This window comes from Patella vulgata, chromosome 1, assembly GCF_932274485.2.
Source record: "Patella vulgata chromosome 1, xgPatVulg1.2, whole genome shotgun sequence".
NCBI classification, from domain to species: Eukaryota; Metazoa; Mollusca; class Gastropoda; family Patellidae; genus Patella; species Patella vulgata.
Genome location: NC_065879.2, coordinates 67,855,623 through 67,872,770, shown reverse-complemented (window position 1 = coordinate 67,872,770; position 17,148 = coordinate 67,855,623). Strand labels below are relative to the sequence as shown.

Sequence of the window (17,148 nt, the reverse complement as noted above, 5' to 3'; positions counted from 1 at the left end):
GCCGAAGCTTTGCCTACTCTTGAGATATTATTAATGTAATTATAATCTGCAAGTTTCATTGAAATCGGTTGGTATTTGCAGTCTGTAGCCATGCCACATGAAATGTGTGGTAACCTGATATCTCGGAAACCGCTAGTGGGCGAAACTTTGCCTACTCTGAGATATTATTAATGTAATTATAATTTGCAAGTTTCATTGAAATCGGTTGGTAATCGCGGTCTGTAGTCGTGCCACTTGAAATGTGTGGTAACCTGATATCTCCGAAATTGCTTACCGGAAGTGGTCGAAATTTTGGCTACTCGGAGATATTATTAATGTTATCATATTCTGTAAGTTTCATGGATATCGGTTCATAATTGCGGTCTGTAGCCGTACCACATGAAATGTGTGGTAACCCCCATATTTCGGAAACCGCCAACCAGAAGTGGCCGAAAGTTTTGCTACTCAGATATGTTATCATAATCTGTAAGTTTCATTAAAATCAGTTGACAATATTGCGGTCTGTAGTCGTAAGGCTATTTTGAAATTCTTGATTACCACATGTGGCAAATAGTCACTGCCTTCTTTACATGAACTTGAGGAAAGGCGCCTTACATCATCCATGTAGCCTACTGTCAAATTGACTTCCGGTGACCGAAATTGACTCCAAAACTGCAGTTGACCTTGGAGACAAAAGAAGGTCACCACAAGGTCCCTGTGGTCCATTTAGGTCACAATGTCGCGTGCTCCAAGTCGTTGGTACAGGCCTGCACTGACCCAGTGTGCCAGCCACATCCCAAACTGGGGAGATGGGTCAAGGTCATCCGATCGAGCCAGGGTTTGGTGATCTGATAGATCAACTCCACTTTTGTTCTTCCTTTTTAAAAAATGGCCAACCAAAAGTTGTGACCTTGACCTGCTAGGGGCCTCGGAAATATTTCAGTTTTCGTCCCCCGAGCAATCCACCAATGAGGCCACGACCACTAGACCTTGACCTTCAGGCATGTCATCTTGGCCTGAATGACCCAAGTAGGTCAAAGTCATCTGATAGGTTCAAGGTCACCGATATATTATCATCCGGCCAAAGTGCTCCAAATACGCGCGGAAAGCCAAAGTTCACGACCTAGGATGGACAAGTCATTGACATTTCGAATGACACAGGCCTTTGATCTGACATTTGACCTTGTGGTCGAAAATCTCCTAAAACTTCGGGTACCCACGGACTGGTCCCTAATTTAGGTATTCGCAAAGTATACTGACCCTGGGGAATCGCCCATTGACCTCAAAATTGACTTCCGGTGACGCAAAATGGACGAAACTGACCCACAATATGTCAGTAGACCCTTACCTTGACCTCTGAGGTTCAAAATGTCCTCACCATGCGTCCACAGGGTCGATTAATGTAAGGGGCAAGAACTCAGGATTGAACTCAAACTTTGCAGCTTGGACACGCCTTACTAATCAAATGCCATTTCTCTGCAACTTTTTGGTTAATTTTGGAACTTATGGTCTTTTGAGTAATCAGTCAATAGTATAGCAAAACCTCGGCAAAACATTCCCAAATTGGCAGGAGGGCGGGGGCAGATATAGAAACAATTTGCAGCTGAAATTTTTAAGACATGTAGGCCTAATGCTTTGAATGCACTGGACTCCAGTGCCAAACAAAAATTGTTATCTGTGAAATTGTTATCTCAAATTAATATAAAGCCTCATGCCTCGTTCACATAATCGTCAATGGCCAGTGCATGGATTTGAGAAGCTTAATTTAAGCAGCAGCTTAATTACAGTAAAATTACAGATTCAGTAAAAACGATGGTGAAATATTTTATTTGTAAACAGTTTTATAAGTATATAACTGATTAAGAAACAAGATAAAAGTTGGCCCATATTAAACAATATCTTAAAATATGTTAATGTGGTTGCAGGCAAAAATCTTGTGAAGATTTGCTCAACGCCAACATGTTTTTATATCAAAAATTTCGAAATGATTTTGGCCTCATTCAAATTACCATAAACTGGTATGTTCCAAGTTTAGGAAAATGGAAAATTTAGAATTTTGTTCTGTAACATGAAATATGGGCATATAAAAATATCTAATTATTGTTTAATATAAGTATTAAAAAAACTAAATAATGTTTAATAATTAGGGAAATACAAATATAAATCAACTAATTATTGTTTTATATAGGCGTATAAAAATAACTTAATAATGTATACTAATTAGGGAAATACAAATATAAATCAAAATCTCTATCTATAAGTATATATATTTCATTAAGAAATGATATAATCTATTCAACAGATGAATTATTTGAATTCTGACCTCGTTCTATGTCCATATGAAATATTATGTTCCCCAAACACAACTGACAATAATACAAACATGTGAATATTTATATCAATCTTTGTAGGCTTTTCTGACAATCTCTAGACACTGGTATCATCATTTTATAGTATACATGTATTCTTATTGTAGTATATAGTGAGTGTACAGTATTGAGAGCCGGCTACCTAACCCTAACTCATATCTAGGAAGGAGGAGGTAGGATTTTCCCTAGTCCCCTGATCAACTGGAAATGTTTACTCACTATTGACCTTACACTGTAAAATACATAATCATGAATGAACAATTATAACAGTAGATATCTGTCCTACAACTTCATTAAAAAAATACTATTTTGGCAATAACAAGATAATAATTTGTTTAATTCAAAGTAGCTAAGTCTCTAACTCAATATCATCCAAAATCTTCAACATTGAAAACAGATCTATTTGTCTGTTTAAATCAACATTGATGTTGTGACCTTACCAGGAAAAGATGACCTTCTGATATCCAAAATTTAAGACTAAATAAACATTTTACAATTGGTACATGAATCCTGTACCATAATGCGTTTCAGCGCTATTTGTAACAAGGGACTCGAAAACCAGGCTAAGCATATTCCACAAGTCATCTCAAACGGTGACGCAATATTCTTATCTGGAGAGCATGCCCAATAAATATTATCGGCGTAGACTGGAAAAACCAGACGCTAGAGATTGAAATTCGGTTGAGAATACTGGCGTATTTTGCCGAACCTAACTGATTAGAAATTACAGTAAAAACAGAAACGATTGAATGTAAATCAATTTATATACATTGATATTGCATTTTTGTATGCGTTGCGACCCATTTGCGTCAATTTCTAGGTCCCAAATATTAGCGACTTAGCTCCTTTAACATCAGATATTTTGATTACAATAACAAAAATTTTCAATGGAAAATACGAACATAAATCAAAACCTCTTATCTATTAAGAACATAATTGATTAAGAAATAATATACTAAACAGCAAAAAAAAACCAGTACGATTTCAAAATCAGAGAGGGCCTTTAATCAAATCATTCTAGAAAACGACTTACTAAATGGATCAAAGCAATTTTTTGTTTTGTGAACAGTATGTAATTCATCACAATTCCAAGACATTACGAGACGGTTTAGAGTCTGTACACAGTCTATACATCAGCATCTGGTGTGTCCACCGCAAGTGTCAATAACAGCAGCGCAGGGTCTGTACATGGAGTGGACCAGACGATTGATGAATGCCATTGGCACCTGGAACCACACTCTCAGAAAAGCCTGGCGCAATCCATCGGCTGTGTTTGGTCTCAGTACAACGTTATTAAGTCTCCTCTGAATTTCATCCCAAAGATGTTCAATCAGGTTTAAGTCCGGACTAAGGGCTGGCCAGTGCATAATATTAACACCGTTCTGTTGTAGAAAGTCCTGAGTAACTCTGGCGGTGTGGGCACGGGCTGGAAAACATTTCGATGACGTGCGAAATAGGGTATCACTTGGGGTCTGAGAGTTTGATCGATGTAGCGCACTGCTGTCATGCCTCCTCCTTTCCCTGGACCAAGATTTTGGAACACCACAGGACCCACTCTCTGGTTCAGGCCGATTCCACTGCAAACCATTATGCTTGGACCTCCCCATAAGTCTCGTTCCATGACACATTTGTCAGAATAACGCTGGCCACGTCGACGCCATATTCTGGTCCTGCCATCTGCAGTTGATTCGGAATACTGACTCATCTGTGAAAAGAACAGTTCCCCATTGCCTGTGTTGCCAGTTCTGGTGTTGTTGGGCAAACTGTAGACGTCCACGTCGATGGCGAGGGGTGAGGATCGGTCCACGGTAAGGTCTACAGCAATGGATGTTCTCTCTGGTGAGACGTCGGCACACTGTATCGGTACTGATGGGTCTTCTGTGTGTTCCCATTGTACAACATGCTGTTTCTGAAGCCTGTGTGAAGGGATTCTGCACGTGCTGTCACACAACATGGCGGTCTTGTCGCCTTGTGGTAACCCTTGGTCTACCAGTTCGGGGGCGATCATCCGTGGTGTTGGTGGCCTGAAAGCGTTGCTGATGCCTGTAGATGGTCCGAACACTGACCTGGAAGTGATTGGCAACGGCTTGGGCAGTGTGGCCAGCATCGAGTCTTCCAAGCGCCTGGTTCCTCTGAGCTTTCGTGAGTCATGGCATGCTGCTGACGTGTAGTGTGAATGATTCAACCAGGTATGGAGTGCATTTTTATAAAGCTGGTCCCTGTAACAGCATGTGCAGCATCAGTTACATGAAAATCATGGAGAACACATTACCATCTCAGAAGTCAGTTTGCATTTTTGAGAACATTTCCTGGGTTCAATTCTGTGTTTGGGAAGGAGCCTTATTGCTCAGGTAAAGTTGGAGATGTGGTCACAAATATACAATAAAAACATTTGGCAAGTTTTATGCAATGTCTCTATTCAGAGTAACGTACCAATCTGACGTTTCTTTTGCTGCTTAGTATATATTCTATTTTGACTGATGAATTATCAGTTGGCCCACATTAAACAATATTCTAAAATATGTGGGTATAGATAAAAAAAAAATCTTATAAAAATCTCGACCCCACCACCTCCCCCTTATATTTGAATGTCAAAAATTTTGAAATGATTTTGGCCCCATTCAAATTACCATAAACTGGTATGTTCCAAGTTTCGGGAAAAGGAAAATTGTTTAATATAGGCATATGAAAAAAAACTAAATAATGTATAATAATTAATTTGTCCAATACATTAAAATATGATATTTTGGACAGGTTGATTTAATTCAGTTATCTACATATCAAGGTGTAATATATAAAAACAGAAAATTGGTAAAACAAACAAAAAACAAAAAATAAAACAAGTTCTTGTATATCAAAATGTCATCACTGCAGATAGAAAAAAACCCGTGGGGAAAAAGAATCTGCTTACTTTATGTGGAAAAGCGAAGTTCTCGCAGTAAAAACCACATAGGTGGACCAGTAGATTGTTTACCTATTAAAAACTGTTTGTGCGATTATTCCCATATATTTAAGGGCAAGGTAAAGTGACACCATTTTGTCACAACACCTGAAATGGGGGGTTCTCAAAAAGGGATTTACACCAGCTTTAATGCAAATATGTTGGTATCTACATGTGCCTGAGATGATATAGAACAATAAAAAATGGATGGAAATCCAAAATAATGACTTTGAAATCAAATATTTACCAAATAATGAAGCAAATTCCTAAGTCAGGACTGCGCAGCTACAAGTTTTATAAAAAAGAACACATTAAAATTAAACTGGCTAAAAGTTGCTCAGATAATCAAACTCCAACCATCAAGACTTGAAATCTGAAAAAAAAATATCAAAAATTAGTTATAGGACCTCAAAGTTTTCAAATATTTTGTAAACAAAAGGCCATTTTGTTTCATGCACTACTTTCACTGCAGATGTATGGTGTACCACTAGTGGCACAGTGGACAGCAATATTGCCCCTATGATATGAGGTACACATGACATTGTACAAATAGCCTTCATATTCCGGATATGACATCTAATTACAAAAATAGAAGCCTTTTTGCAGGGATTTTTCATGACTTGAATACAGGGCTATATTACAATGTATGTATGTCTGCTAAGGCTTATTACATGTATATAGTTATACCATAATGATGAATGTATTATTTGTGTGAAAGGGAAAGACACAGAGAGGTTTAATGTCTTCTGGACACAAACTAGGACATTTGGAACTAATACATGGTTCAAATTTATTTCAATAATACGCTCGTGTGTAGGTGTCTTTAGCAGTGGAAAGACCTGGAGAAAACCCATGAGGCTTGACAGGCGACCCTACTGCCTGTCACATACAAGTGGACAACTGAAACTACTCCACTGGACTCAATGACAGACCTTGTGATCAAATGTGCACGTGTTAAATGTGCACAATTTGTTATACCCACCTGTTATTATATTAAAGTCAACAAATCCTAAATCACATTTCAGTTCCTGGCCTATATTTCTGAAAAATAAATAATGTAAAGGTGTATTTTTCAATTCATTTTCTAAATCCAGCACATACACAAATTCTCAATATACATGTACATGTGTAAAACATTCAGCATTATTTGCAAACTTTCCAATGGGAAGTGATATCAGATGCTCTAGTTAATTAGATGCTGACATACATGAATCACATCCATTCACAGATGTACAATGTTTCTGTCTTCTAGAAGGCCTACATAGATTTGTAAACTTGCCAACAGGGTTTGCGTAATATTAATAGTGATATTTTGGGCATACCCTGCCCATGCACAACACTTGTCACTTTGCAAAAGTGTAACTTAACTGTCTAGATAGGAAATGTTTTTGATTGGCATGTATTTAATGGTTGCTTTTGGTATGCTAGATTTAAAAAAAAGACAGCTACCATTGTAGATACATTAACCATATTCACATATTTTATTTGACTCGGAATGTTTAATGTTTTTGAGGTTTTTTTTCATATAAATTGACAATACGTACCATTTTAAAGTTTTTTTTATCATAAATGCCACGTAATTTTTAATGCTGCTTTAAATTCCATAGAAATCATAGTTTTCCTTGTTTATCTGTCAAATTACACAAGTCTAACTCAATATCATCCAAAGACTTCCACCTTTTTGAAAATACAAATTATTTGTCAGTTTAAATCAACATTGATGTTGTGATCTTACCGGGAAAAGATGGGCTTCTGATATCCGACATTTAAGACAAAATAATCATTTTACCATTGGTACACGTGTCGTGTACCATAATGCGTTTCAGGACCTTTTGTAATGAGGTATTCGAAGAACGAGGCTATAGACATATTCCACAAGTCATGTTAAGCAGTGATGCCCTATTCTTATCTGGTGAGTATGCACAATAAATACTATTATTGTAGACTGGAATAACTAGACGCTAGAGATTGTCTTTCAATTGAGACTTCTAACATATTTCGCCGAACATAATTGAATTGAAATTTGAGTAAAAACGGAAACGATTGAGAATGTAAATCAGTTACATTATTATATGTGTTGCTACCCATTTGTGTCAATTTTTAGGTCTCAAATATTAGCGATTTACCTCCTATAACTTTAAAGCAACAGGGCCACCATAATCTGTGTAGATTATCTTGTTGTACACACCATGGGACAATAGTTGAATGTGATAAGTAACGTCAGAAAGTTCAAATAATTCTTGTAGGTGTAACCGCGTTTGTTGGACATTTTGCGACATTTTCACCATAAATTTACGCCTCAGTGATCACAAGATCGGTTTAAAGGGTCAGTGGTAGTAAAAAAAATGGTCTGTGAGTAATGTTTTTTATTTTAGACTTTTGTATCCAAGGGCCACTGTTCTGGTTTTTGAAATAAATTTTTCATCTTTTCAGGTGTTGTGACAAAATGGTGTCACTTTACCTTGCCCTTAAAACTTCAAGTCCTTTAAAACAGTTCACCACTTCAACATTTCAAATCATATATAGTCTGCAGTCCATTAAAGATTTCCTTGTTGAGGATGACTCTTCTCAGATAAAAGTTACCTGAAAAGGGAAAGAAGAGCCAGCAGCAACAAAGAACAATTTTAAACATTTATAATAAATACATGGATTTAACTTTTAAACACAAATAATATATATTTATGCATTGTCAATGTAAATAAATGGTTCGGTTACGTCACCCAAAGACAACTGGTAATATAAAAATGTGAATATTTATATCAATCTTTGTAGGCTTTTCTGACAATCTCTAGTGTCTGGTATTACATTTTGAGAGCCAGTTACGCAACCCTAATTGGCGAGTTGGATGGCCGAATGGTTAACGCTTGCGCATCTGATCATAAGGTCTGCCATTGAGTCAAGCGGTGGCGTCATATTGTAAAACCTGTGGTTACGATGCAAGATATGACCACATTTTGCAAGAGATGGCCAGAGAACAAGCTAAAAAAAAGTGATTTTTCATACAATCAGGGGCCATAATCCAGGAAGTTGAATATCTATAGGAACCTAGATCTTTAGGATGTAAACATATTTTAAGTTTTATCAAAATCAGATAAAAATTGTGACCTTTACAGGGTCCACAACCTTGGTATTACATACTTTGACACTATTTGCGTACAAGGAGCGGCCATTTTGTCAGGCAGTTTTGATCAGATTTTTACGAAATTCAAACTCAACCATCTTTATGGTGCAACGGTGTTATATTTAAATGGTTTTTAAAATTGGATAAAACACGATTTTTCATACCATCAGGGGTCCACAATCCAGAAAGTTAAGGTCTGATATCTGCAAATACTGAAAGGAACCAAGTTTCATCAAAATTGAATATAAATTGTGACTTCTAGAGTGTCCACAACCCTTGGTATTACATACTTTTACACTATTTTCGTACAAGGGACGCCCATTTTGTCCAGCAGTTTCAGTCAGATTTTTACGAAATTCAAACTCAACGGTGATATATTCAACCGTTTCTTAAAATTAATTGCAATTGTTCGAACAACCAGGGGCCATAATTCAGGAATTGACGTTTGGATAGTCGTGATTATCAAAAGGAACCAAGATCTTTGTGATATAAACATAAATTTAAAGTTTCAACAAAATCGGATCAAAATTGTGGCCTCGAGAGGGTCCAAAACCTTGACATATCATATTTTTACACTATTTGCGTATAAGTTTGTCAGGCAGTTTTGGTCCGATTTTTACAAAATTTGAACTCAACCGGATAATAATTGTGACCTCTAGAGAAATCCACAAGCTAAAAACGTGATTTTTCGCACAATTAGGGACCAAAATCAAGGGAGTTATGATCCGATATGCGCGAATATCGAAAGGTACAAAGATCTTTGGGTTATAAACATTTATTTCCAAGTTCCATCAAAATCAGATGAAAATTGTGACTTTTAGTTTGTCCATCAGCTAAAAACAATCAGGGGCCATAATCCATGAAGTTAACAGTAGACATCTCTAGACAACTTCATTAGAGAAATACTGTTTTGGCAATAACAAGATTATAAAAATAAATTGATGACCATTGGCGATATACAGAGATATAACAATAGTAAAATCCAAATTGCAAAAGAACCTCATCAATATTTGAATTAAAATGTTACAGGTCTTGGATTTACATTTACACAGAAATGATTTGATGGACTTTTAGTGAGGATATAAGTTTAAACTACATGGTGAAACAACCCAATGTTATGTTCTAGAGAAATGAAGCACACTGCCTATATCATCGCCTAATGTGTGGGTTTTAATGGATCTTTTTCTGTTCTGTATCAGAAGCCCATAGCCTAATATGGACTGCCAACTACCAGTCATCAGAGACAACTGGGTGGCCAACCACAAGTCATCAAAGATAACTGGCCATGTCGAGGACCAGTGAATAAGGTATGCACACCAGAAATCCCAACAGAAGCGAGACAGAAGTCTCTAGTATATATCATAGATGTAAATCAGCCACAATTCAATTAGATTAACAATGTCATATACCTTGAGTTCTGGTCTGTAATTGTGTGTTGATCACAGTTCCCAAAGAACAGAAGTTCCAAATAGTATGGATCTATTTGTGTAGTTCTTCTAAGAAGTAATGGTAAGTCTGCAGCCTACAACCATTACAACCAATTCTAATATCCAGTTAATAACATAAAACCTGTCTGGCTAGAAGCCACCAGAATACAAGAAATCCGGATATTTTGCTCATTCATGTTATGTGTGGATTAGATAAGAAACTGATTAAGTATGAGGACTAGCTGTCTCACCATTTCGTCCTTGTGAAACCTACAAAAATTCTGTTCTCCAAACAATAACACAAAGAACCTGTTTAGACCTACAAGAATTCTAATCTCCACAATATAACAGAATCCAGAACTGCTGAAACCTGTTCCCGCTAATATCCAGAAAAAAACAATGTTATATATGTGGACTAGGGAAAATAATGTCGGTGTTGTGTTTTCTCCTGAAAGAGATAAACATCTTCAGTCTGTTTATATCGGTTGATGAAGGTATGATCGACATCTGCAGAAAATAACAGAACCCAGAACTGCTGAAACCCGTTCCGCTATTAGCCAGAAGACAACAATTTTGTATATGTGGACAAGAGAAGATAATGTTGGTGTTGTGTTTTCTCCTGAAAGAGATAAACATCTTAAGTCTGGCTGATGAAGTTATGGCATGTTAATCTATCTAGCCTAGACATAACAAGTAGACTTGATCCCTCAAGTAGCTTTACACCAAATTCCCACTGAAAGTCAATGTTTCCAAGGACCCCTATTTTAAAATGTGTTTTGAACTTGTCAACAGATTGTCCTTTACTGTACATATTAGACAGACCAATGAATAAATTTAGAAACTATATGTAGTACATACAGTACATGCATAAACCTGTTATTGCCAATCTAGAATTTCCCTATTCAAGTTCAATTTTTCAAAGTCAACTTCCTGGAACTGGTGCTGGGAGCAGTTAGTTACCTTAAGTTCATCAGGAAATATTAAAGATTCAAGGGTGAAATTCAATGCCTGTAAAACAAATGTTTTGCAACCGATTTGAGATAAATATTACCCTAATCGAGGGTTGATATGTGAAATAATTAAAACAAGACGCGAAAAAAAAAATAACAAGCTACGAGCGTATTTATGTGTGGAAACACCAAAACTTATTACCTGGTCCGAGAGTAATAGCTTATTCATACACAAAATTTGAATTGCCGTAACAGAGCCACACACCGTTACAATAGACATGCTTTGCACCACCTTGTACGAACTGATGCAATTAGCTTCTATTCATAGGCGTACGAGCCAGGGGGGCAGGGGGGCAGCTGGCCCCCTAACTTTCGGGCAAGCTGACTTTTCGGGCAGACGGGTAAAGTGAAAAATTTTTTTTATTTCATCTACTTGATAAAATAAAGTGCCCGAAATCTAATAAAACACTAATTTTACGTGCTGGAATAGCAGTAAAACGCGTTTGCGGACGTCAAATAATCCAAAATTTTTCTTGGGGGGTCCTTACAAGGTCAGCTCCGCTTCTTCGCCTCTCGAAGAAAACGGCGCTGCTGTCTGTAAACCTGAAATTTTTTCGGGCATTTCTAGTTTTGCTTCCCTGTCACCGAGCCCTAATAAAACACTAATTTTACTTACCGGTATCTTTTAATTGAATACCACGAATTTGTACTGAGTTGACTATGGATTAAAACATTTTGTCTGGAGCCACTCTACTTTGTGCAACATTTTTCCGGCATGGAATATTATTTGTGAATGCAGCTGGAACAGTCTGATTGAATGGTTGGAATTCAAAATGGGATTTACGTTACAAAACCATTGGATACTGTTGGAGTTTCTTACACGGGCTAGAATAGCAGAAAACGCATATGCGGTGGTTAAATGTTCAATATTTTCGCGGGGGGGGGGGGGGGGGGGGGTGAGGCCTCCATACTCCGCGACGATTGATTGGTTGTTTGGAATTCGGATCAGTCAGGACCAAATTGAAGTTGCTGTATTCACAGGCTGGAATAGCAGGAAAACGCGTTTGCGGCAGTTAAATTTTCAAAATTTTCTGCTAACGGTCCTGTCTTCGTGGACTGTAAACGATTGATCTTTTGATTGGAATTCGAGTCAGCCATCTTAATTAGGCTATAATAGACCACTTTGTTCAAGGACTGAAATAGCAGGAAAACGTGTTTGTAGCCGTCAAATATTCCAAAATTTTCTTGGGGGGGGGGGGCATGCAAGGTAAGCTCTGTTTCTTCGCCTCTCGAGAAAGACCGACGCCGCTGTCTGTAAACCCGAAATTTTTTCGGGCATTTCGGATTCTGCCCCTCTAACTGTCATCGAGCCCGTACGCCTATGCTTCTATTTTAGTATCTCTCAATGTCAAACAAACTTAAGTGGCCGAAAGCAATTAGTACATGTGCAATGACAAACAAATGAAAAATCATAAAGGAATTGAAAGTCAAATTAACTTAATCACCAATGAAATAAATTGAACTGAACTTGACAGTTCAGCTGGTATTTTATCCAGAATTGAGAGATGCCCAGTCTGCAGCCTGCCAGCACACTAAAAAAATCAATCAGAAAAAATATACTCTCCTTTTAAGCCAAATCGTCCAAACTGTACTCCATACTGCCTTGTCTTGCCTGCACCGCCTTCCATCTGTATCCACCATTGTGCATCCACCAACCTGAGTCCTAAAAAACAAACTTATGTGTCCAAAAGCACAAAAGCAATTAGTACATGTGCAATGACAAAAAAAAAAATCTTGAATGAATTTGAAGCCAAATTTTCTTAATCCCCACTGAACTGGACTGTTCAGCTGGTCTTAACACCAGAACTGAGAGCCACTCAGTCTGCAGCCTGCCACCACCCTCAAGAAAATCAATCAGAAAAATTGTACTCTCCTTTTAAGCCAAACTGTCCAAACAGATCACCATACTGCCTTGCCTGCATCTCCTTCCAACTGTGTCCACCATTCTGCATCCACCAGCCTGGGTCCTAAAGCCGAAAGCAATTAGTACATGTGCAATGACAAAAAAAAATCTTCAATAAATTTAAAGCCAAATTTTTCTAATCCCCACCGAACTGGACTGTTCAGCTGCCTTGCCTGCATCTCTATCCATCTGTGTCCTGTATTCTGCATCCACCAACCTGGGTCCTAAAAAACAAACTTCTGTGGCCGAAAGCAATTAGTACATGTGCAATGAAAAAAAAAATCTTCAATAAATTCAAAGCCACTACCCTCAAGAAAATCAATCAGAAAAACTGTACTCTCCTTTTAAGCCAAATCGTCCAAACAGACTCCATACTGCCTTGTCTTGCCTGCATCGCCTTCCATCTGTATCCACCATTCTGCATCTACCAACCTGGGTCCTGAAAAATAAACTTAAGTGACCGAAAGCAGTTAGTACATGTGCAATGAAAAACAAAAATATCTTCAATAAATTGATAGCTAAATTAACTTAATCCCCACTGAAACTGAACTGGACAGATCATCTGGTTTTATCCCCCGACCGACACCACCCTCATGATGACAATATATGTCCACATCAAAATGTGGCTATATAAAAACATATCTCTTTACAACATTATGCATATAATATAAATAAACAATTAACAGTAGACATCTGTAGACAATTTCATTACAAAAATACTATTTTGGCAATAACATGATTATAAATCTAAATTGATGACCGTTATCGATATACAGAGACATAACAACAGTAAAATCCAAATTCAATATTTGAATCAAAATGTTACAGTAAAGAAACACGTGCTAACATGTCTTGGACACACATTAACACAGAGAAAGAAATTTCTGGACTTTTAGTGAGGATATCGGTTTGAACTACATGATGAAACCACCCCAAATGTTATGTTCTAGAGAAATGAAGGACCCTGTCTATATATCATCGCCTAATGTGTGAGTTATTAATGGATCTTTTTCTGTTCTGTATCATAAGCCCATTGCCTAATATGGACTGCCAACTACCAGTCATCAGAGATAACTGGGTGGCCAACCAGAAGTCATCAAAGATAACTGGCCTCGTCGAGGACCAGTGAATAAGGTGTGCACACCAGAAATCCCAATAGAAGCGAGACAGAAGTCTCTAGTATATATCATATATATGTAAATCAGCCACAATCCAATTAGATTAACAAAGTCATATACCTTGAGTTCTGGTCTGTAATTGTTTGTTGATTAAAGTTCCCAAAGAACAGAAGTTCCAAATAGGTATGGATGTATTTGTGTACTTGTTCTAAGAAGTAATGGTAAGTCTGCAGCCTACAACCACCACAACCAATTCTATTATCCAGATAATAATATATAGAACCTGTCTCGCTAGAAGCTAATTTATATTATGTGTGGATTAAAGAAGAAACTGATTAAGTATGAGGACTAGCCGTCTCATCATTTCGTCCTTGTGAAACCTACAAGAATTCTGTTCTCCAAACAATAACAATAAGAACCTGTCTCGACCTACAAGAATTCTATTCTCCAGAATATAACAGAATCTAGAACTGCTGAAACCTGTTCCGGTAGTAGCCAGAAAAAAACAATGTTATATATGTGGACTAGGGAAAATAATGTCGGTGTTGTGTTTTCTCCTGAAAGAGATAAACATCTTCAGTCTGTTTATATCGGTTGATGAAGGTATGATCGACACCTGTTCCGCTATTAGCCAGAAGATAACAATTTTGTATATGTGGACAAGAGAAGATAATGTTGGTGTTGTGTTTTCTCCTGAAAGAGATAAACATCTTAAGTCGGACTGATGAAGTTATGACATGTTAATCTATCTAGCCTAGACATAACAAGTAGACATGATCCCTCAAGTAGCTTTACACCAAATTCCCACTGAAAGTCAATGTTTCCAAGGACCTCTATTTTAAAATGTGTTTTGAACTTGTCAACAGAATGTCCTTTACTGTACATATTAGACAGACCAATGAATAAATTTAGAAACTATATGTAGTACATACATAAACCTGTTATTGCCAATCTAGAATTTCCCCATTCAAGTTCAATTTTTCAAAGTCAACTTCCTGGAACCGGAGCTGGGAGCAGTTACCTTAAGTTCATCAAGAAATATTAAAGAAATGAAATGGAATTTAACGTCCTACTGTTTTGCTCCTAAACTGGGCTAATGAAGACGGGCATACGCCATATAGTGTGCTATGAGGGAAATTTTGCCCGGGCAGCGGTGCTACGGTCTACTCTTATATCGAATTCCAACTGCCAAGGGATCTTTTACGTGAACGCCAATTTGTACATGGGACCTCGGTTTTTCGTCCCACCCGAACGACTAGACAGTTGTCCTTGTCAGGCCCTCTGTCCTGCATCACTGGAAATATTAAAGATTCAAGGGTGAAATCCAATGCCTGTAAAACAAATGTTCTGCAACTGATCTGAGATAAATATTACCCTAATTGAGGGTTGATATGTGAAACAACACAAGGCCATAGGCCATGGGTTATTTCACATATCGACCGAGGGTATTAGGGTAATATTTGTCTTAGGCCTAACCACCAACATCAATGTTAAATCTATCCCAATTGTTTTCACCTATAAGACAATGGTTTAGCCCATATCGGCCCTGCGACTAATATGACGAAATTAAGAAAACAAGTCATAAGTTGCACGTGCATTACATTTTAGTAACCACGTATTCACACTGGCATTCATTTGGTGCAATGTTGTCAAACGATTCGGACGACGACTGATCCGTGCAAGTGAGTTTGTAGAAAATATGGTTGAAAAAGATAATTTAGATTCCGACAAAGAATTATTTAAAGCTACTCCAAGTGCAGAATTTATGCAGAAAATATTTAACAAGGATTTAATGTACTCGGATATTTCGGATTGTGAGATACAAATGATAAACGCTTTTTAATTTTGGGTGACAAGATGTCAGTGAATGTGCCAACAATGCCGTGCCCGTAATAAATTACGCAGAAATCAGTGGGCTGCAAACTTTTTTTTAAGAGTTGATCAGTGTGGTGGAATAATAAACACGACTGTGAGCGAAAAATTCTGTGTACGCTGAAAGATATGAGTATATAAGATCTTTTTTTTTTTGGATGTCTAGATTCGTCTTGGAAGTAAGCAAAAGAAAATGATAAATATTACCCACCAAATTCCATATTTAGTTATGAGAATAGTTTGATACGTTTCATAACATGCATGGGAGATCAAAGGAAATAACACCCAAACTCATTACCGGGTCCAAGAGTAATAGCTTATTCATACACAAAATTTGAATTGTCGTAACAGAGCCACACACCGTTACAGTAGACATGCCTTGCACCACCTTGTACGAACTGATGTAATTAATGGCCAAAAGCAATTAGTACATGTACAATGTCAAACAAATAAAAAATCATAAAGGAATTGAAAGTCAAATTAACTGGAACTAAATAAATAAATGGAACTGAACTGGACCGTTCAGCCGGTCTTATCCCCCAGAATTGAGAGCCGCTCGCTCTGCAGCATGCCACAACCCTCAAGAAAATTAATCAGAAAAACTGTACTCTCCTTTTAAGCCAAATCGTCCAAACAGATCACCATACTGCCTTGCCTGCATCTCCCTCTATCTGGGTCCACCATTCTGCATCCACCAACCTGGGTCCTAATAAACTTATGTGGCCGAAAGCAATTAGTACATGTGCAATGACAAAAAAAAATCTTCAATAAATTCAAAGCCAAATTTTCTTAATCCCCACTGAACTGGACTGTTCAGCTGCTCTTATCCCCAAGAATTGAGAGCCACTCAGTCTGCAGCCTGCCACCACACTCATGAAAATCAATCAGAAAAACTGTACTCTCCTTTTAAGCCAAATCATTCATACTCCATACTGCCTTGTCTTGTCTGCATCGCCTTCCATCTGTATCCACCATTCTGCATCCACCAACCTGGGTCCTGAAAAACAAACTTAAGTGACCGAAAGCAATTAGTACATGTGCAATGAAAAACAAAAATATCTTCAATAAATTATAAATTGAAAGCTAAATTACTCTCCTTTTAAGCCAAATCATCCAAACAGATTCCATACTGCCTTGTCTTGCCTGCATCGCCTTCCATCTGTATCCACCATTCTGCATCCACCAACTTGGGTCCTGAAAAACAAACTTAAGTGACCGAAAGCAGTTAGTACATGTGCAATGAAAAACAAAAATATCTTCAATAAATTGAAAGCTAAATGAACTTAATCCCCACTGAAACTGAACTGGACAGATCATCTGGTTTTATCCCCAGACCGACACCGCCCTCATGATGACAATATATGTCCACATCAAAATGTGGCTATATAAAAACATATCTCTTCACAAC

The 17,148-nt window shown here is 37.5% G+C and overlaps 2 long non-coding RNA genes across 2 annotated transcripts; one reads left to right on the top strand and one right to left on the bottom strand.

The window, feature by feature from the left end:
• Nucleotides 1–1,796: 1,796 nt before the first annotated feature.
• On the bottom strand, nt 1,797–6,967 carry LOC126823352 (uncharacterized). Its single transcript, XR_007681134.2, has 3 exons — nt 6,834–6,967; nt 6,272–6,330; nt 1,797–5,662 (listed from the first exon to the last, which is right to left on the bottom strand). It is a non-coding gene; the product is annotated as an uncharacterized LOC126823352 (long non-coding RNA).
• Nucleotides 5,861–8,011, top strand: LOC126823344 (uncharacterized). The gene is made up of 3 exons (XR_007681130.2): nt 5,861–5,933; nt 7,116–7,201; nt 7,723–8,011. It is a non-coding gene; the product is annotated as an uncharacterized LOC126823344 (long non-coding RNA).
• Nucleotides 8,012–17,148: the final 9,137 nt, after the last annotated feature.